The 22,412-nt window shown below is 45.2% G+C and overlaps 1 long non-coding RNA gene across 1 annotated transcript; it reads left to right on the top strand.

Annotated features, from left to right (window-relative positions):
* Nucleotides 1-3,415: 3,415 nt before the first annotated feature.
* On the top strand, nucleotides 3,416-19,994 carry LOC310847272. The gene is made up of 3 exons (XR_014565749.1): nucleotides 3,416-3,529; nucleotides 4,221-4,339; nucleotides 19,919-19,994. It is a non-coding gene; the product is annotated as an uncharacterized lncRNA (long non-coding RNA).
* Nucleotides 19,995-22,412: the final 2,418 nt, after the last annotated feature.

Raw genomic sequence — 22,412 nt, 5'->3', positions numbered from 1 at the left:
ATAATAATAATAATAATAATCAGACAGACAGACAGACAGGCAACAGCTCTCCCAGGTTTCAGGCAGAGGACTCTCCTTACCTACCTGGAGATAATGAGGATTGAACTTGGAACTTTCTGTGTGCAAAAACAGATGCCCTACTGCTGAGCCAAAGCCCATGCCCTAATGCCTGAGAGCCTTTTAACTGGGATGCACAGCTGAGCTGAGGGCTCTCCCCATTCCTATGGCACCTGCATGGAGATCACTTCCCCATCAAGCAGTGCTGATGGGTGTATCTTACAACTGTTCTGCCAGTGCTTTGCACTGCAGGAATTCCATCGCCTGTCCCCACCCACCCGTTGACTATGCGGCGAGAGAAGAACTGTACGAAAGTCTGTTATGGGCCATTATGAAAGAGCACTCAATTATTGCCATTGCTTTTCAGCAAATTGATATGTGTGCAGCTGCGTGGCTCCACTTCCAGTTGTTAAAAGACAGAGCCGAGAACAAGGGAAAGATCTGCTGTGTAAGTAGTATTTGTCAGAAAACCAGAGTAATTGCTGCTGTTTGCTGTGATTTATTGAGGTAACAAAGGTTAATAACAGTGTCACTCAGTCTCATTTTCATGTCATTATGATGTACCAGCCACAGAGCGCACCACAGCTGGGATAAGGGGGCTCCATCACTGAGCTTTATCTGACTCAGAGAGAGAGAGAGAGAGAGAGAGAGAGAGAGAGAGAGAGAGAGAGAGAGAAATACAGCCTTCTTTTTAGTATTCTCCAAATGCCTGCAGGCCTTTTGTTTTGAAACTCAACAGACAAGAGGGAAAGACCCTTGGGGATGTTGTGATGTGCAGGGGACCCTTGCGTCTGTAGGCTTCCCTGTTTTATTTCAAACTGCAAGGAGAGTGGCTCCATGCCTCCAGCTCTTGCCTGTGGAAAACTACTCTTTCCTTTGAGAAGAAGAGGAAGACCTTTAAGATGGGAGAACTTCCTTGGTCTAGATGTGTAACAACTCCAGGGACATGCTTGCAAGGTTCTTTTCCGCTGTGGCTCTGATCAGCACAGAGACCAGGAACGACTTGTGTTGCAGTGGGCAGGAGATGACCCTTGATTTCTATGTTCTTTTGTTCTGTGTCCGTGTGTGCTGCCACAAGATGTAGTGATGGCTTTCAACTTGGACCAGTTTGGACCAGATTCATGGGAGATGAAGGCTATCACCAGAGGCTACTAGTCACGATGGCTATGTAACACCTCCAGAGACAGAGGCGGTATGGATGGGGACAAGAGGGAGTTTAATATGCTTTCTTGGGGGTGGGGCACCTTGGAGACTTTCTGGTGCTGCCCTGGGCTCCTTTGGGAAGAAGGGTGGGATATAAATTTAATCAATAAAAATCAATCAATCAATCAATCAATCAATCAATCAATCAAATAATTTATGCCTCCTCTCTTTTCTCTTTAACAATATCTTTGCCTCTATTCCATAACTTTTCCATAATTGGAAAACTCAAGATCTACCCACACTGGAAGAGTGGCAGATGCAGCTGATAGACTATATGCAACTGGCGGAGATGACTGGCAGAATCCGAGACCTGGGAGAAGAAAGGATTGAAGAAGATTGGAAGAAATTTAAGATTTATTTACAAAAATATTGTAATTTGATTGACTGTTAAGAAGGATGCTTGATCATAAATAATTGGCCACCACTAAATTAGACTGGAATTTGATGATAAGTGAGATCAAGGAAAAGACAAACCCTTTGGGAGAACTATTAGACTATATTTAAATGAGTGGATATAAGATTGTAAACAAGATGATAATTTGCTTGAAAAAACTTTTCAACAATGTAAGTGGGAGCAGGAGACGCGAGGAAGTCTAAACAAGTTATGAAATTTTGTTATGATATAAGCAATGTTGTTTACTACTTATGTTTTTCTTTCACAAAAAATCTTAATAAATATTTATATATATATATAAAAAAATAACAATATCTTTGCCTCTATTCCATAACTTTGCAATACATTCTCTCTCTCTCTCTCTCTCTCTCTCTCTCTCTCTCTCTCTCATTCCACCCCCCCCATAGAGAAATCAGTCGTGCGCTTTCCTCCTCTTCCTTTCCTCCAAAATAAATAAATACGGTAAATCTCGAGACCAACCAGTGTTGCTCCCACTGGCCCAAATGTCTATTTGGCACCACCCAGTACACACCCCTCCCTCTCTCCTTCCCTGCCCACCCCCAGCTTGTAGCATGGAAGCCCCTTTCTTCCTTCTCCTAAGATTAGGCTCTATCTATATGTCTTAACCATATGCCCCCAAAGTGAGGAATTCATTAGCATACATTACACATTCATAAGAAAGAAATGGGCCAGGAGAGTGGGAGGCGTTGCAATTTATCTCAGCTGCTCCTTGACATGCTGCCTGGCAGGAGGGGGGAGGAGAAACGCTCAGAGCTGGAGCTGCGATTCGGCCCCTTGCACCTGCTTCTAGGGAAATCCAGACTCTTCCACCCACCCCCTCTGCGGCGAATGGGGGAGAAGTCAGATTCAGTTCACATTTAAAGGTGAACCTGCCCCAGTCACACTTTCAGAAACAATGCACAAACCGAAACGCGGCTATCCTTTGAAATTCACACTTCTCTGAATTTTGCAATGCAGCTCTCCAGTCAAGTAACATGGGGAATAAAGCACCACATACTGTGATAAAGCATGCATAAAAATGTTTGTGAAAATAACATGTAAAAATGTTTGCGAAGAGAACGTAAAAATAAATGAAATGGATGTGCAAAAAATGTGTATGTTAGGCAATATTGCATAGCAAAGAATATGTATGTTAGGAGTCATTTGCACTAATGTGCTGGTGAATTTTCATGAGGACTTCAATTATTTCACCATCACAAAGAGATGTGGAGAACAGAACTTAAGGCTGGAAAAATGAGAAATCGAGAGAACAGTTTCTTCCACCTCTGATCTACACTCCATTTTCATCTATATTGAACATGTTTTGCAGGGTATCGTATTTTTTGAGAAATCTGCTTGACTAGAGGCGGCCATGGGATAATAATAATAATAATAATAATAATAATAATAATAATAATAATAACTATTATTTATACCTCACCCATCTGGCTGGGTTTCTCCAGCCACTCTGGGCGGCTCCCAACAGAATTTTAAAAACATGATAAACATCAAACATTTAAAACTTCCCTAAACAGGGGTACCTTCAGATGTCTTTTAAAAGTCAGATAGTTGACATCTGATGGGAGGGCGTGCCACAGGATGGGCGCCACTACCAAGAAGGCCCTCTGCCTGGTTCCCTGTAACCTCACTTTTGCAGTGAGGGAACTGCCAGAAGGTCCTCAGAGCTGGACCTCAGTGTCTGGTCTGAACGATGGGGGTGGAGGCGCTCCTTCAGAAGAGAAGGATGCACACTTCCACACTTGCATGTTTTTCTCAACTTGACAAATGATTTCTGATTTTCCAGATGACCACCCTGTCTGGCCACACCAGCCTGCCTCTGCTAGGGTTGCTGTGTCTCCTACTCTGTGGATGAGGGTACTCTTGTTGAAGGGCAGCCGATGTCTGGTTTAAAGCTAAAGGGAGACTGGGGTGGGAAGGGCTGGAACAGGTCAAAGTACAACTTGATGTTGCCCATCAACAGCACCTGGTCACAGTGAGCCAGTGTGTAGTGGTTAAGAGCGGTGGACTCGTAATCTGGTGAACTGGGTTCGCTCCCCTGCTCCTCCACATGCAGCTGCTGGGTGACCTTGGGCTAGTCACACTTCTATGAGGTCTCTCAGCCTCATTCACCTCACAGAGTGTTTGTTGTGGGGGAGGAAGGGAAAGGAGATTGTTAGCCGCTTTGAGACTCCTTAGGGTAGTGATAAAGTGGGATATCAAATCCAAACTCTTCTTCATCATCATCACTAAGCTCTATTGTGGTCCGATTTAAATTAGGGCAATTATTTTTAAAATGGACTAAATTATGCAGTTTTTATACAGATCTGTGCTCTTGTTTCTCTCCATGATACATTTCCTCTTTTTTTGTGTGATGTCACTACCATACCCTCCGCTCAATTCATTTAACCTTAGTGCATAAACTGCTGGCGGAGGAAAAAATGACTAATCTATCCATCGTGGAAGTGTATGTTTTGTGTGCGTGAGAAAGAGAGAATGAGGGAGGGAGGCTGAGAAAGAGAGAGGGTTGATATCCCAGTTTATTTTGCTTTTATCACACTTTCTGCAGAGCTCAGCGGGAATAGACCTCCCCCGGAACATCACAACAAAAGCCAAGAGAAGCTTGTAAGAAGTGAGGTCACAGCAAATGTGACATATATATTGAATACCTAATGCACCAGGAACCCTGTGAGTTATCCTTTCTATCTCTCCCTGTATTTTGTGCCTGGTTACTTGTTTACAAAATACCATTGCTGTTTAATTTTTTTTAAGGCACTCCAGTAAGAGCATTCCACTTACGTTGTACATCAGGAGTAAGGAACTCCAGCTGACAGCAGGGTTTTGCCAGGTCCTCTGGGTCCTCTCCTGCCCATCAGCTGCTTAGCAGGGAGCGGATGAGAGGCAGCAGGACTTTGATGTTGTGTGAAGGATGCAGCAGCAGCTATTCCATCTGCAAGAAGATCTGCTGCCAGATCATCAAAGCACCGGGGGGGGGGGGGAGCGTGCATCTGGGAGGTTCAAAAAGATGCAAAAAGTCATCCCTGCATTTCGCAGCTACGCATGTGCAATTTTCGGGATTCTGTTGCAGATGGAAGTTGAGGCTTTGAATAGTTGTGAGGGAGGGCTTGCAGTTCAGGTGCACATGGGCACTGTTGAGTTCTTTCCTTTTACACAGGCAGTTACATCTCCCAGCACATGGAAACGCAGCACATGAATGCTTCTCCCTGCATATAGAAATATAGGCTAGGCAACTCTCTAACAAGCTAGTTTTCTATGTGGAAGGAATTTTTCCAAGCAATAACTCCCCACGGAAAAAGGACTCAGGGACACTGTCTTGAAAGTATGAAGCAACACAGTTAAGTCACAGGATTACCTCTCCATGAGAATTAGCATGACAAGTTGCAGGTTTGAGAAGATCATCAACGAAGTGTCACCTGGTGATTCCAATCCTACATCTCTGGCCCCTTCCAATATAATATTCCCCCCCCCCCCCAAAAAAAAAGGAAGAGGGGAAAAAAAGGACAGAGCTACTGCACCTTTAATAGTAATGTAGAAGAGGGAATTTCAGCAGGTATAATTTCTCACTATTAAAGGTATAGGAGCACTGCCCTTTTTTCCATCTACCCTTCCAGTGGTGGTAGTGGTAAGTAATGGTAGTTGCTCCAATAAGTATCAGGAAGCCAGGAGACACTGTTTTTATTTTCCCACAATGCCTCACATATAGCTTGTCTCAGAGGCACCATGGGAAATTGAAATGGTGACCTTTAGTCTGAGCTAGCCACTGCTGATTAGAGGACAAGATCTTTTTAGGGGTGGGACTAGGTGTCAAGAAATTGACAAAAGATCTTGATTGCCATCAGTAGTAATGATCATCATGCAAATTTGGTCTCAGTTCTCACTGGGAGGGTTTGACTAATTTGCTGTGTGTGGAGTAGTGGTTAGGAGCATTGGCCATGAGCCAGAAAGTTGCCAGCTCACCGAGGAACTCATTAAAAACTCATTAAGAAAGCTGTTATTGGCACAACCTCCTAGTTGTCAGGCCATATGACGGTACCTCAGCCTGTAACCAAGTCCAAGTATATGCACCCCAAACAATCATAGATTGCCTCACAGTCACATTTTTACCCCACCTATTCCCTTCTCCTTCCTCTGTTCCCTGCTCCCTCCCTGTGCCAAGTTGCTTGGGGCTGCTTTCATCTTGTACTCTGTAACACAGGGCCTGGGGACCTGTTCCAGTCCAAGGGCCACCTTCCTTTCTGGGGGCCATATTCCAGTGGAGGCTGCAGCCACAGGCAAAACTGGGCAGAGCAAGGAATGCAATTTTTGCCTTTGTATGCTAGGCTGCTGTCTATGCACAGTTGCACATCTTTCTCTACCCTCCACCCAAAGAACCAAGCGGTATTGTTGGAAGTGAAGGATAGGCTATTGCCAGGACACAACTTTGGCTGAGCCCTAGAGGAACTCCTGTAGCTGACAAACAATCACAGTGCAAGACCAGTCTACCATTGGGCAGAGAGAGGTATCTACCACAGGCAGCAGATGCTGAGGGGCAGGGTGCACAGAGAAGGGGCTGAAACACAGAGCTATGTGTGCCATGTGGTGTATCCTCAAAGCTGGGCTGCCCCCTGCATGTGCTGTAGAGGACATTGCCCCATTTGCAACAATGAGGTAAGGCTAAACTGCCCATCTAGTTTTTCTTTGTATATGGAGCATGGAGAGCTGTCCCCTCATTCCCAGGAAGAAGAATGTCCTGGGGCCATCCCTGTCTGCAAGAATTACTCCAGATGGAAGTAGTAACTAGTGTTACTAAAGTTACTATTGTGCTGCCAAAGCTTCCTGTTATGGAGGTTTCTTTGTTTTGATGGTGAAGGTAAAGGTAAAGGGATCCCTGACCATTAGGTCCAGTCGTGGATGACTCTGGGGTTGCAGCGCTCATCTTGCTTTATTGACCAAGGGAGCCAGCGTACAGCTTCTGGGTCATGTGGCCAGCGTGACTAAGCCACTTCTGGTGAACCAGAGCAGCGCACGGAAACGCCGTTTACCTTCCTGCTGGAGAGGTACCTATTTATCTACTTGCACTTGGCTGCTTTCGAACTGCTTTTCTCCTATATACATAAAAATGTAAGGCTGTCATCACCCTGCAGTTTGTATGGCTGTTGATAGGCAGCCACACCAACTCCAGTATGATAAATGGCAGGCAGGCAAATAAGCAAGGCTGCTGTTTAAAAGAGAGGCAAATGCTGTTTCGCCAATGGCATTAATATGAAGAAAGGTTGCAGTGTTTGAGACTTTTTTAGTTTAGACAAAAAGTGCGTAAGAGGCAATAGGATAGGCATCTATAAGATTATGCATAGCATGGAGAAAGTGTCAGTTACAGATAGGTAGCCGTGTTGGTCTGCCATAGTCAAAACAAAAAAAAATTCCTTCCTGTAGCACCTTAAAGACCAACTAAGTTAGTTCTTGGTATGAGCTTTCGTGTGCATGCACACTTCTTCAGATACACTGAGACAGAAGTTTCCAGACCCTTCTATATAGTGAGAAGGTGGGGAGGGGTATTACTCAGAAGGGTAGTGGGAATGGGTGATTGGCAGATAGCTGTGATGAGCCTGTTGACGACTCGTAACGACTGCAATAAGTCTTACAGAGCCAGACTGATATTGGACAAACAGGCCAAACCTTACGCCAAAGAATAAACGGACATAAATCTGACATCAGGAATCACAATCACCCATTCCCACCATCTGAAGAAGTGTGCATGCACACGAAAGCTCATAACATGGAGAAAGTGGATAGAGATATTTTTTTCTCCTCTTATAACACAAGAACTCACGGACATTAATGAAGCTGAATGTTGGAAGATTTAGGACTGATGAAATATAGTCCTTCTTCACACAGCACATAGTTAAACTATGGAACTCGCTCCCCCATTGATGGTCCCCCATTGATGGAGGAGAGGGCTGCCAGTGACTCCTAGTTGTTTGAAACCATGGGAGTGTTGGGATCACAGAATGCTGTGTGAGATAGTAAGTCTGCAGGCTTGAGTTTGCTAGCTGATGCAACTGGCTGATGCCATCAGCCTTCAATACTTTCTACGGAAATGCTGGGTCAGAATGACTCAGCAGTAATGTGCTGTCAGTTGATTGGCTGTCATCGGTTTAAAAGGGAAACCTGTCCAGCAGTAAAGGTGGTGGTGTAGAGGAGTGTGGTCAGAGAGGGAGAGATAGAAAGGTCTTCCTATTTGCCTTAAGGTGCAGCCAGGTAGTCTGTTTGACTGTATGAACTACTTGTGTATTATAGCCTGTGGAGAGCCAGTGTGGTGTAGTGGTTAATAGCAGTGGACTCGTAATCTGGTGAACCGGGTTCGCTTCCCCGCTCCTCCACAAGCAGCTGCTGGGTGACCTTGGGCTACTCACACTTCTCTGAAGTCTCTCAGCCTCACTCATCTCACAGAGTGTTTGTTGTGGGGGAGGAACGGAAAGGAGATTGTTAGTCGCTTTGAGACTCTTTGGGTAGTGATAAAGCGGGATATCAAATCCAAACTCTTCTTCTTCTTCTCTTCTATATAGGTCACAATAAATATACTGCACTGAAGAACCTGGAACTCTGAGCATTTCTGCTAAAGCGCCACAAAGAATTCACGACAGGGAGGGGAGAGGGCTTTTGTTCTGCTCCTTGGTTTCTCACAGGGATCTGCTTGTCTACTGTGAGAACAGGATGCTGGACTAAATGGGCCATTGGTCTGATCCAGCAGACAGTTATGATGCTCTACTGTTTTTAAATGAGTTGTTGGTCACTTGGAGACCTTTGGTAACAAGACAGATCCTGAAGCTGAGGCTCCAATACTTTGGCCACCTCATGAGAAGAGAAGACTCCCTGGAAAAGACCCTGATGTTGGGAAAGATGGAGGGCACAAGGAGAAGGGGACGACAGAGGATGAGATGGTTGGACAGTGTTCTCGAAGCTTCTAGCGTGAGTTTGACCAAACTGCGGGAGGCAGTGGAAGACAGGAGTGCCTGGCGTGCTCTGGTCCATGGGGTCACGAAGAGTCGGACACGACTAAACGACTAAACAACAACTAACAACTACAGTAACAAAACGATACTACTTGCGAGACATAAAGAAAAGTTGAGTTCTCCCCTCCACACTGTTGGGGGCATGGGAAATTCGGAACACCCCTCGGGGATGGCTGGTGGGTGCAAAACTGCTTTCCCCATAAAACCTGAAGATATATAATGGATTAGTGACCACGTCAGCTATGCAGTGTTCTATAATGTCTTGATGGAGGGTGGGGTGAATTAATCTGGTTGTACCAAGATTTCAGAAATAGAGAGGAGAGGGAAAAACTACTGGATTCCACTGCGACTAGCAAAACAGCCTTCTAAACAAACATCATCAGAGCTCCTCAGTCCCCTCATTAGCACTCTTAACATCAAAGGCTCTCCTGCAGCAGAATTAACTATTTCTTCCAGGACGTTCAACAAAAGGAGGGATCCTAATGAGGTTAGTTAAAGGGGCTGCCCTGTTTCATTAGCTCTGCTGGGCTAGGTCTGCCAGTGAGGAACTATCAAGTAGATTGCTTTTAAAAAAAATTACTCTGTTAATTGATATAAAACAAAAAGGACACAGATTAGTTGCATGCAATTAGCAAATTAATTATTGGCAATTACAGACTTAATAACGGAGTCGCTTTGCTGCTGTGTATTGGATTCTATGGCCCACATTCCTCACATTTATGAGCTGGAGATATACCTTACACATAGACATACATGCATGCATTCATTCTCTCTCTCTCTCTCTCTCTCTCTCTCTCACACACACACACACACACATCTATCATAAAAATAAAATATTTCATTTGTAAATAAATCTTTATTCATTTCTGTTATGCTGTTTTAGAGGTTGCTAGTATAGCACTCATGGGTGCACCTGGTACCCTGCCCTGAAATTATCCAGTAGAATAGGTTGCCCTGTGTGCTGGACTGCAGTGGGGGGGGGCCCTTCTTTTTATAATTCATTTAAAGCTCACGATGCTTTGTCAAGTATGTAAATATGCTTAGAGACCCCCAAAGGTTGGGGGGACATCAGTCCCTTTAAGACATGTAGCCTCAGCTCAACATTGATCCTTTATAAATCTGAGTGACTTCCCCCAAAATATCTTGAACAAAAGAGGGTTTGCCATCAGTCAGTGATGGCAGCGGTGGAGCAAGCCGGTTGGATGCCGGGGCGGCATGTGTGGCTTGTGCCCAGGGGTGGGGCCAGCTGCTCCAGGGATGGGGCCAGCCATGGCAGGATGCTCTGTGGGGCCTCTGAGGAGTCTGATTGCCTCCTCCCACTCAGCCACCCTACAGCTGAGGGAGAGGTGGCAGGCGAACCATTTGGGGCAGCGCAGAGCCTGCGGGCACCGAAGCCACTGCACCACTCCCAGGAGAGACGCATGGCTTGGGCGCGCTTCAGGCCCCGCGGTGAATACTGCCTGGCATTTTGTCACCCACCCTCAGTGGTGACACACCGGGTGGACCACCCCCACTGCCCCCTTCCTCTTCCCCTGATTGAGGGAGGAACCTTATTGTGCTGGTCCTGGGGCTAACCAAGAAGCAAGGTCCGAGTGCAGTCCGAGGTTGAGGGTGCGGTATGGAGGCTGTCCGTCAAAGCTGTAGCTGGGTCCAAGGCAGGGAGTCGGGTACGGTCAGGAACTCTGGCAGAAGAGCAGGACAGGGTGCAGGCAGGAACAAGCTTGCAACAACATTGCTCCTGCAACTTGGGACTGGGGCTGGCTGGCTTTTATCTGCCCCGAGGCATAGGGCGGCCCGGTCCACAGGTGACTCACCTCTCCTGGCCTGGAGGCGAGCACCCCTCTTGCAGGAACTTAGTTCCCTCCGCCTCTCTGCCCTGAGCCTCTGCAGCTCAGGAGAGGCTGGAGGGTTACCGGACCCAGAGGCAACCTCAGCTTCCCCTGACGGGGCTGAGAGTGGAGCACCTGCAGGCAATGGGTCCTCCATTGCCTGGGGCCAGAGCAGACTCAGCTGGTGCCTGCACCTGAGTATCCAGCACAGGTGAGGACCCTTCAGGCTCAAGCCCCAGCCCAGGCTCAGCTGGTTCTGGAGGCGGGGAATCCTGTGCAGGCTGGGATCCCTCAGGTTCATCCTCTGAGTCTGAATTCCAGGCCATCACACTTATGTTCCCTGGAAGGGCAGATGAGGGCCCATAGAATGTTGCAGAATTCTTTTTCCAAAGTCCAGGAATGTTTCTCTTCTGCTGGTTGTGCCCTGTGGGCAATGGGTCCAAAAACAGAGCATGCCAGGCATGTCCCTGCATCCACAGAATCCAGGGCTGGCTCTGGACATTTTGACGCTAGAGGACGACCAAACACAAGACGCCATACATTTCTCTTCCATCTCCTTCTCTGATGCGCACTCGCTGCCAACATGTACCCACTGTGCACATCAGTGTGCAATCCAGCACAGCTGACCAAACTGTGGTGCACGTGAGTTAAGTTTTCCAGACTCTTGCGCACATGCAAATGCACACACACACACACAATTTCTGCTTTCTAAACTCTTGTCCTGTAACACAGATTTGTCGCTGCTGTTCATCAACACAAGACATGGTAAACCCTATGGAATAATCTGCCTCAAGTGTTTATCGGAAATAATAATGCTATTATTTTCTGTGCATGCATCCTGAAGTTACAAAGCCTCAGATGGGATTAATAGAAATTTTAATTAAGATATGGAAATAAGCTTCTTTCTCTCACATGTACAGAGAAAGCTGGAAGTTAGTTGTGTGATTGACAGCCTGCTAAGACCTGCTGGAGAAACCATTTCTCAATATGGATGGCATCTCTTAAGGCAAAACCGCAAAGATACCCTGACCTAGATTCATTTGTTTATGAAATCATTTCTACCTCAAATCTTGCACCCAAACAGGATCTGTGGAATATCTTAATAAAACAGCCCATTTAAAGAATAAGAGTGCTGATTGCTTGCGGTGAAGAGGTCTTGCGAGGGCTTCATCATGGGGCCAGATTGTAGTTGGAGCTATTGACAATTTATTGAACCAGGTGATGGCTGAATCTTTAACAGATAGGCCACAGATAGTCCCAGGTGTGGACACGGGTGGTGCTGTGGGTTAAACCACAGAGCCTAAGACTTGCTGATCAGAAGGTCGGCGGTTCGAATCCCCGCAAAGGGGTGAGCTCCCATTGCTCGGTCCCAGCTCCTGCCAACCTAGCAGTTCGAAAGCACGTCAAAGTGCAAGTAGATAAATGGGTACAGCTCTGGAAGGAAGGTAAACGGTGCTTCCGTGCGCTGCTCTGGTTTGCCAGAAGTGGCTTAGTCATACTGGCCACATGACCCAGAAGCTGTCTGAGGACAAACGCCGGCTCCCTCGGCCCATAGAGCGAGATGAGCGCCGCAACCCCAGAGTCGGTCACGACTGGACCTAATGGTCAGGGGTACCTTTACCTTTACCTTTTAGTCCCAGGTGCAGTACCCACTGTGGTCCTAACTCCTCACATTGCAACATGTCCTGTTTCCTTTTCACCAAGAAAGCGCCAGTCTGGGAACTCTTTGTGCCAGCAGTTCTTAAAGACAGGCTGATTAATTTGTCTTGCCAAGAGGAGTGCAAGTATATTCTTTCCCATCAACCCCCCTCCCAAAATCCAGCTGAAGAAAACCTGACATTTACTGCAAGCGCAGGAAAGAGCTGGTGATTACCACTCCTCAAGCTTTTGTGCAAAAGGACGGGCAGTTTGGTGACAGAAAATCTGCAAAGCATTAAACAGAAATGATTTTTTAAAAAGGAATCTCAGCCAAATTAAACTTTCATGCAAAGCCCAGCAGGAGACGAGGAAAGAAGAAATTAAGGTTTGGATTTCTTTATTTTTTTAAAAAAAATTGAAGGACTCCATTAAAAAAATGGCCCGGAACAAAATCTCAAGTTTATGTGTGAATGAGAAAGCACTAACCCAAGATAAGGCAGTTGCAATAAATTGTGTGGTTAAGTACCAATAGCTGACATTATCTCTGTTCAAGCAGGAGGGATTAATACTGTTTAATAGCAATTTATTAGCACTTACATATACACACATTTCACTCCTCCCCCCCCCCCGCCACTGCCCTCTTGAAATTAAAAATATATATATCATCGCTTCCTAATCTTTTAACAAGAAGTCAAGAGCTAACTGCATTCTAAAACAATTTTAATCGCTGGATATTGTGGTCACACTGTTTGAGTTCAATTTAAATATTTAGAAAACATGAGATAAACTATATGGGCAGTTTAAACACACACACACACACAGAGATACAGAGATACAGAGAGACAGAGGGAGAGAGGACTCTTTACAGTAAAGCTACAGTAGGAATCCATGTATATTCTTGCCTTATGAGAGGTTGAACAGGTATCTTAATTGCCTGTGGACTAAGAGGAGTTCATTAACACCTGTTATCATGTATGCTGAGCTTGTACCTGAAGAATTCACGACACTAGTGTCCAAGTGGATCAGGGCCAAAGAGTGACTCAGAAAAGTCTTGTTGCAATAGCTCCTCCACTCAACAGGAGGAGCTGTAGCAAGGACTTTTCTAGACTTGGGAACAGGCGATTCAGCACCAAAATTGACTAGCATGCCTGACAAGGTGGGTGGGGTGTACCATATCTTTCGCTCCATAAGACACACTTTTTTCTTCCTAAAAAGTAAGGGGAAATGTCTGTGTGTCTTATGGAGCGAATGCGTGGTCCCTGGAGCTGAATTGCCCAGGGGTGAAAAGCAGATCATGCTTCTTCTTTTTTTGAAAAAGGGAAGGGGGTGTTGAAAGGAAGCAGCTGATTGGCAAGTGATCGGAGAGGGAGATAAGGGATGCTAGCAATAAAGGAGGCTGCCTGGGAGTGGGGAGGTAAAAGCCCATGGATCCTCAGCCTGCACCAAAAAAATAATAAAAATCCACTGTTTTGTGGAGCCGCAATGGTGCAAAAATGTGGTTACAAAGCACAGATCCACATGGATCCTCAGGATTTTTGCATTGGGCTACCCCAAACTCACCATCAGATCACATGTTTGTGGCCACAGCATGAACCACAAAAATCATACATCCACTGTTATGTTCAGAATATTTTTTTTCTTGTTTTCCTCTAAAAACTAGGTGTGTCTTATGGTCAGGTGTGTCTTATGGAGCGAAAAATACGGTAAATATCAAAATTATTATTATAACAAAACAAGACCATTATGATAGTGTCTCTGACTGGTCTGATTGATCATATCTCATCTTAATAAGCCAAGATACAGGTCATTTGATCCTTTTTGTGGTTAGCCACAGTTAAGCTAGGAAGTCTCTAATTCACCACACTGTGCAATTTATGCCAAATTTCCAGTTTGATTCTGAAGTCTATATGCATTTCTGATGAAAATGAACAGGAAGAGGAAGGAAGGAAGTTCTGTTCCTGAGACTCGTATTTTAATATTTGTGCCGACAGAAACAAGACAGATATTAAACTATTTAAATGTTGTAAATTATCACGATACACACGCACATGCGTCTGATTTCTACGTCTTTTCTTTGGCAGAATGTTAAAAGCCCATGGATGGATGGGAAGAGGGAAAATATCGATAAAATAAATAAAAATGGATGGGAAACATTTATCTGGCAGCCCGCAAGATAACACCATCAGGAGAAGCAGCTGCATCGAAGGGTGGGGATGATGGGGAGGATAGGAAAACAAGACATCTCTTTATTGGGGGGAAGAGATGAATGCAAAGCACAGATTTGGTAAGAAAATCAGCTGAGAATGAAAAGGTGACAATGAAATTAAATAAGTAAACTTGAGCTGTTCATTAAAAAGGGAGAGAGAACCCAGTGTGTTGGAACTACCTTGCAAATTGGTGAAGAAAGCCAAGCTTTTGAAACCAGCTTTGTAGCATTCAATACTAACTGAATTGCATTTATTTATTTTTTAACTCATTGGTTAATCATTCATGGCGGGTTCCAATAGACACCCTTGAGGCTCTTGTATCCTGATAATCTGGGTGTCAGATGGGTCTTTTTTTGGGTGTAACATCCACAAATAATTCTGACATTTTAATTTACAACAAAGAGTAATAATATATGTATGCTATTTCAACAACCCAACAAAAATAATGTAGTAACTGACCTGTGTGCTACTTGCTATTGATGTAATACAGTCATACCTTGGGTTACAGGTGCTTCAGGTTGTGTTTTTTTGGGTTACGGATGTGCTGAAACCCGGAAGTACTGGAACAGGTTACTTCCGGGTTTTGGCTGTCGCGCATGCGCAGAAGCACTAAATCGCGCTTTGTGCATGTTCAGAAGCACCGAATCGCAACCTGCGTGTGCCCAGATGCGGCGCTGCGGGTTGTGAATGATGTGGGTTGCAAACGTGCCTCCTCCACAGATCACGTTTGCAACCCAAGCGTCCACTGTACTGTATGATTCTCTCCTTACAGTGGAAAATGGCCGCTATTAAGCAATCCATCAATTATCTTCAGAGCTGGAGCAAATTATTGCTTAAGCTGAAATTGGTTTAGTAGGTGAGGGGGACTACTTTAAATCCTCAGATTTGGTATTTGCATGTGATAATACTTTACTAGATTTTGTGCGCATGTGAAGACCCAAGGAGTGTTGGCCCAGCCTTCCTAGTCTGATTGGAAGTAATACTGCAATTTTTGTTGGTGAAGAAGGAACTCGGCTTTTGATTAACATGTTCATGTGAAGAATAATAATAATAATAATAATAATAATATAATTTATTATTTCTACCCCACCCATCTGGCTGGGTTTCCCCAGCCACTCTGGGTGGCTTCCAACAAAAGATTAAAAATACATGAATGGAAAGGACATGTGTGGAAACCTATAGGCTGAAATCCTGCGCCAATGTAATTGACACCATTGGTGGATCCCAATTGCTCTCCATAAGTGGCAGTGCCCTGCTGGCTCCAACTGAATGGCTAGACGCACTACGTTGTAGGTTGTCATGGACTGGCTGGATGCAGAGATGGGCTGGGAGGCACCAGATAGTTACCTTGGATACCAGGATTGGTTACCCACCTTCCCTTCTGAACAGAGGAGAGATCCAATAGCTTCTTTTCTCTGTGAGTGAGCACAGCAGTGGCTGGTGTAGGTGCCCTTTTCCATCTCCCAAAAAATTGTTTTGGAGCTTTTCTTTGATTTTTAATTTTTTTAAAAAAATAAATAAATACTCCAACTTACCGTATGTCTGGCTTTTCCGATTCAGCAGAAATCCTCCCCGATGCCATTTTAAAGAGATTCCCAGACATGCCTTCACCATTTGTGCTCCTGTCCCTTCTGCTCATTTAGATGTGGCAGCCATTTTGTGTTACGCCACACCCAAGGGCAGCCATTTTGTAAGTGGCACCTCCAACACTTGCTAAAATTCCCAAAGATCCCCACAGGGCCGAAAAGGTTGGCAATCCCCCCCACCCCAATTTAGTCCAGAATCTTGTTTTCAACAATTATCACCCAACAACTCTCACCCAGGTCAACCCTTTCCCATTGTTTACCTACCAACCTGCTAGCAACTTATATTCAGAGCTATACTACTCTGTTCTCATGGGTAATAAAACCTTCCCTATGAATTTGTGCAATTCCCCTTTTAAGCTATGGGTAAGCAACCGTTGCTTATTCTTGTTGTGTATTTCACTTTTAGTCTTTCCTGTGGGGACGTTTTGCCTCTTGGCTGGCCTCTACCCTTCTAATTTCTCACTCATTTGCAGCTGCACAGACTAACAAGGAACTCCTTACTATATATAACCTAGTAGGGAAGATGTGAAACTTCTCAGGTTTCAAGGAGGTTTCAGAAGTCTTGCCGAGACAATTTCAGACCACTTGTGATTATTCCTCAGCAGCAACAAAACTCCTGACCAAACTCAATTACTTCTATACCTAAGTGACTTGTTATAAACAATTAAGTGGGTCAATGCATATGCAAATACCAGAAGCACAAATCACCTTTGATTGGGGGTGGGGAGAAGATGAAGATGTTTGATCTGCACCGATACTCTTGTACTTTTTATTAAAAAGTAACCGCAACAAAATATTTTAAAATACACTGTTGCCTGCTCTCCCAGCACATTTGTTGTTGTTGTTGTTTAGTCATTTAGTTGTCGACTCTTCATGACCCCATGGACCAGAGCACGCCAGGCACTCCTGTCTTCCACTGCCTCCCGCAGTTTAGTCTAACTCATGCTGGTAGCTTCGAGAACACTGTCCAACCATCTCGTCCTCTGTCATCCCCTTCTCCTTGTGCCACCCATCTTTCCCAGCATCAGGGTCTTTTCCAGGGAGTCTTCTCTTCTCACGAGGTGGCCAAAGTATTGGAGCCTCAGCTTCAGGATCTGCCCTCCCAGTGAGCACTCAGGGCTGATTTCCTTAAGAATGGATAGGTTTGACCTTCTTGCAGTCCATGGGACTCTCAAGAGTCTCCTCCAGCACCACAATTCAAAAGCATCCATTCTTCGGCGATCAGCCTTCTTTATGGTCCAGCTCTCACTTCCATACATCACCACTGGGGAAACCATAGCTTTAACTATACGGACCTTTGTTGGCAAGGTGATGTCTCCGCTTTCCCAACACATTAATCTTGTCTATATCCCAATAAAGGGCTTGTAAACCTTCTCTCTACCTCTCTCTTTGCTCCCTCATGCTGAGATCAGAAATCCAGTTTGACTGGATCCAAATACCTCGGTGCTGTTCACTTCCAGCAAAAGTGGGAGAGGTGGAAATGAAGCCTGTCGCAGAGTAAATAATTAGAATTATTTCCTTTTTCCTTTTTAAAGCTGCTAGTTCTCAGCTGGCCAACTGAACATGCGAATTTGAAGGCAGGGTATTTATATCCCCAACTTCACACTTAACCATGCAATTGGCAACCACGAACAAGGGCGATAATAATTACACTGTGATGTTGAGCCCCGGTACCCTTGAGGTAGAAACGAACAGAATGAACACAGCTAGGGACTTTGTCGCAGAAACTCCAGGGTTGTAAATGACATTCACCTGACAGAAAATTGGAAGCGGACTATGCAATGATATGAAGTGGAGAGTCTGGTGGCCAGTGGGAATGGCAAGGCAAGAGGCTGCCCTCAATGTAAAAGCCTGAAATCCCCTTTCCAGGGCTGGAACAGGGAGATTTCCGTTGCTCTCGAGAAGTCATTTCAATTTGTACCTGTGTTCATAACAGGACAGAGCTTCAGTTTATAATCTGAGCAATAAAGCCGGCTCATCAGGAACTTCTCAAGGAAACTTGTTATGACTGAAAATGACACTCTAATTGCCTCCAGACATTCGGCAGGTCTACTGAGTAGAAGAGCCTGATAAGCTATTGAGCTATTAAGGGATGTAGAATCAATTAATGTAAGGAGATAAGAAAGTAATACCCTACCAAGGTAAACTAACTGAATCATATGTGTCAGACAAGTTCACTGTGAACCCAGGAAGTGGTAGACGTTCCCAGTGCTGTCTGCCAGCATTCTTCCCACACTGGCACACTGGAAATACGTTAAGCTGGCTGCTTCTTCTGACATGTCAAGTGGCATAGGGATGTTGATAGATGTTGGGAGATTATATATTTGCTAGTTATTATTCTTCCTTCCTCGTGTTTGGGAGTTCAGCAGAATGCATCCCTTTGCTGCTTAAGAGGAAGCTTAGAGAGGCTAGTTTTAGCCTTTTACTTTAAGTAATCTAGGATGATATAAGGCAGACTGGTATTTCCCCCTTTTCTCCCCCTTAAAACAATAATCACAACAAACAGTCTTGTAAAAGGTAACATTTACTCAGAGTAAGAATAAAAGATGCAGCTGCTTTTTCCAGGCAGAGGCATAAAATTGCCATTCAGTTACAAAGACCTGGTTAAGTCTAGTTTAAGATGGTGTCCGAGCAATGGAGCTCAGACAGGCAGATTATTCTCATGTTTATGGCTTGAGTGTTGAGAGGAAGAGGTAAGAGAGATGCAAAAGAGCATGTGCCCAGGCAGGTAAGGAGAATATATATGGCTATGCCCTCCCCCTCTTAGGGCACAGTGAGAGTGTCTCTCACAGAGTTCTCTCTAGCAAACTGTCAGGAAAACTCTGTGAGATTCGGCTCCTCTCATGTGCCTATCTAGCAAACATGCATTGTTGGTTTGACTGCATTGTAAATATCCCACAGGCAGCGACCAGAAGTGGGTGGGCAGTAAGCACCCCTTAACATGTGGGGAACAACTCCCTCACCTAGAAATATACTTTGCCCCTTCTGTGCCAACCCCTCACCCAGTGGCGTAGCGTGGGGGGTGCAGGGGGGGGCCGGCCGCACCGGGCGCAACATCTGGGGGGGGCGCGCTCCACGGGTTAGGGGGCGCAAAATCTACGGGTTAGGGGGCACAAATTACTTGCCTTGCCCCGGGTGCTGACAACCCACGCTATGCCACTGCCCTCACCCACCCACCCAATCTGTTTCTGGTGCCACCAGTGTTTGAATGTGAGAAGGTGCTTAACCCTTCCTTTGCTGCTCATCCTCTCCCACCCACAACTCTCTCACTTTAGCTACTCTCTTCCTAGCCCACATATCCTAACACATGACACAAAGGCCTCATTCACAGCATACGTTTAAAGCACATTTATACCACTTTAAACACTTACAGCTCCCCCCAAAAGAATTCTGCAGGTTGTAGTTTATTAAGGGTGCTGAGGAAGACCCATTCGTACCCAGCTCAGAGCTACAATTCTCAAAGTTCCTTGTGAAGTGGGATTGATAGTTAAACCGCTCTGGGAATTGTTGCTCAGCGAATAGGGGCCTCCTAAGAACTCTCAGAACCCTTAATAAACTACAACTCCCAGAGGGTGTTGCCTTAATGGTTGTGTCCTGTGGTCATTAAAGGTAAAGGTAAAGGGACCCCTGACCATTAGGTCAGTCGTGACCGACTTTGGGGTTCCGGCATTCATATCACTTTATTGGCCGAGGGAGCTGGCGTACAGCTTCCGAGTCATGTGTCCAGCATGGCTAAGTCGCTTCTGGCAAACCAGAGCAGCGCATGGAAATGCCGTTTATCTTCCCACCGGAGCGGTACCTATTTATCTACTTGCACTGGTGTGCTTTTGAACTGCTAGGTTGGCAATGGGAGCTCAGCCCGTCGCAGGGATTCGAACTGCCAACCTTCTGATTGGCAAGTCCTAGGCTCTGTGGTTTAACCCAATGTGCAAAGTCACAAATTTTGCTGAATTACACCTTGAATATACACCTCCACTTTTCCTTGGGCTTTCAGATCTAAAACCAGATTTGTGACCAGCAAAGGCATGGGTAAACTCCCAGGAAGATTCCTCTAGCATAGGCATGTCCAACTTCCAAGAGATTGCGATCTACTCCCACTATAACAAACCTAGCAATGATCTACCCATTGGATTGACCAAAGTTGTTGAGCGTTTTTTGAGTGGGGTGGCGATCAGGATCCCACAGTCGACCTGTGGGACATCCCTGCTTTAGAAACATAGTAAGACTCAGATACTTCATAAGGCAGTACAGGACTAGTACAACAGACACTCCATCATCTCCATTTTTGACCTTAAAGACCAAGAAAAAACATCTGTGCATGATGCATAAGTTGTGAGCAAGCACAATTTGTGACATCACACAACAACATTACTTATATACAGGGCACAGCTTAGCTTCCAGTTACTCAGTTTTATGTAGCTCAAAACAAAAAAAATTCCTTCCAGTAGCACCTTAAAGACCAACTAAGTCAGTTCTTGGTATGAGCAGTTCTTATGTAGCTCAAGTCAACCTAAACTGTGGTCTTAAATCTGCAGGGTTTCTCATATATATATATATATTTGAATAATGATGATGATGACTTCTTTTTTAAAAAACAGCAACCAATGTATCAGCGATTGTTTGCAACACAGCTGCCCAGTCCTTTGTGTACCAAATAAATAATAGCAATAAAGCCCCCTTCATCACTATCCCCAGCAAACACACGCTCCCATACACAGGTTAGCATAATCACATTCTCTTTTGTTCTCTTCACTTTCTTTGTTCGCTGTGCAGTAATGAAAAATGACAGCCATATTTATTGTAACATTCCTCCAGGAATGCAAAGATAATTACCTACTCTTAGCAAGGAGATGAGAACAAGGGTGAATTCTATCTCCTTCCAACTGTCTGCACCCTAAGACAGGAGCGTGTGCGAAATGCAAATAATTAGACCTGTAGGAGTAATTAAGGGGTAGGAAATTGAGCACCGTGGGTTGGTGTGTGTGCATGAGCAGAAGTTGTTTCGATGGCGGTGGTTTCTGGTTGTGTAAAATAAAACCTGGCGGATGTCTTGTGCTATAAGAGACCATCAACAACCACCAAGGCCTGGCTTAGTTTTATGAGGGAACTTTTGGCCTTCTTGAGAGAACCTCCTGCTCAACAAATGCAATTGAGTCTCAGTGTGATGCAGTTGGGGCCGGCTCTTGCATTAGGCAGAGTGTGCAACATCACTTAAGCTAAACTGCTTGCTTTTGGTGCCACAGAGCCAGGCAGTGTCAAAGTTAAGCACAGTTCAAACAGTTTCTAGGAGGTGGGGAATCACCTTTGCAGTAGCTGCAGCCAGAAGCGGCTCGTTCAATGGGGTGAAGCTACAGCATTCACTTCCTGACAGTGGTGTTGCTGCCCTGCACTGAGAGAGAAACGTGGGGGCGCCGCAGGCAAGTGGAGATCGTATCTGTGGAGTCCATCCAGCACTCTTGCTAGTGCACCCACACAGCCCCATATCTCATTATCTCCATCCTAGTAAGGGACGTAGTGCAGCGTTGCCCTACCTGAACTGCTTTTGGGAGTAGCTCATGATGCTTCTTTTTTCCCATCCCTCCTGCACTGCAAATGGCACCAACAGTTACTTTGTGGGTAGCCTGAACACCAGTTTGCATCCTTCACAATGCCCTAGACCTGTCACTCAAGAGCCTTTCTAGTTACCGTATTTTTTGCTGTATAAGACTCACTTTTTCCCTCCTAAAAAGTAAGGGGAAACATGTGTGCGTCTTATGGAGCGAATGCAGGCTGCACAGCTATCCCAGAAGCCAGAAGAGCAAGAGGGATTGCTGCTTTCACTGCGCAGCGATCCCTCTTGCTGTTCTGGCTTCTGAGATTCGGATTATTTTTTTTCTTGTTTTCCTCCTCCAAAAACTAGGTGCGTCTTGTGGTCTGGTGTGTCTTATAGAGCGAAAAATACGATAGCTTCTGCCCATGGTGGCATTCCAGGGTGCACTATCATTTCTTTTGTTGCTGTTGTTTACAAGTTCCTGGGTTTCCCAGTCAGGTAATCACACTCCTTTGTCCTGATTGAGAACCTACCGTAATCCATTCCTGGGATGATTGCCCGTCTGGCACCCATCTGCCAGGGTGCCAGTGATTATCTCTTGTGCAAGAGGCTGCTGTGTACATGATCCCAGGTTTCGTGGATCATGGCTGCCTGCATCCCAGACTCCCCCCCCCCCCACCTTCGTAGCCATTACTTTCCAGAACAAAGTTGGAATGGTGCAAATCCATACTGGAACAATTTTATATGACTTTCTAAAGTTTTCCCAGTGAGCCATTACATAGATACATTTATCAATATACATTCTATATATCTCTGTACATCTCTATATATACATTTACAATCGCAGGGAAACCAAAATGCTTGTTTACAAAGCTATTGTACTACCAATCTTACTGTATGCTTCTGAAACATGGACCCCTTACAAACACCAACTCCAACTTCTTGAAAGATTCCATCA

Source organism: Podarcis gaigeae (genome assembly GCF_964106915.1).
Source record: "Podarcis gaigeae genome assembly, chromosome: 6".
Taxonomy (NCBI): domain Eukaryota; kingdom Metazoa; phylum Chordata; class Lepidosauria; order Squamata; family Lacertidae; genus Podarcis; species Podarcis gaigeae.
This window is presented reverse-complemented; position numbering and strand designations above follow the sequence as displayed.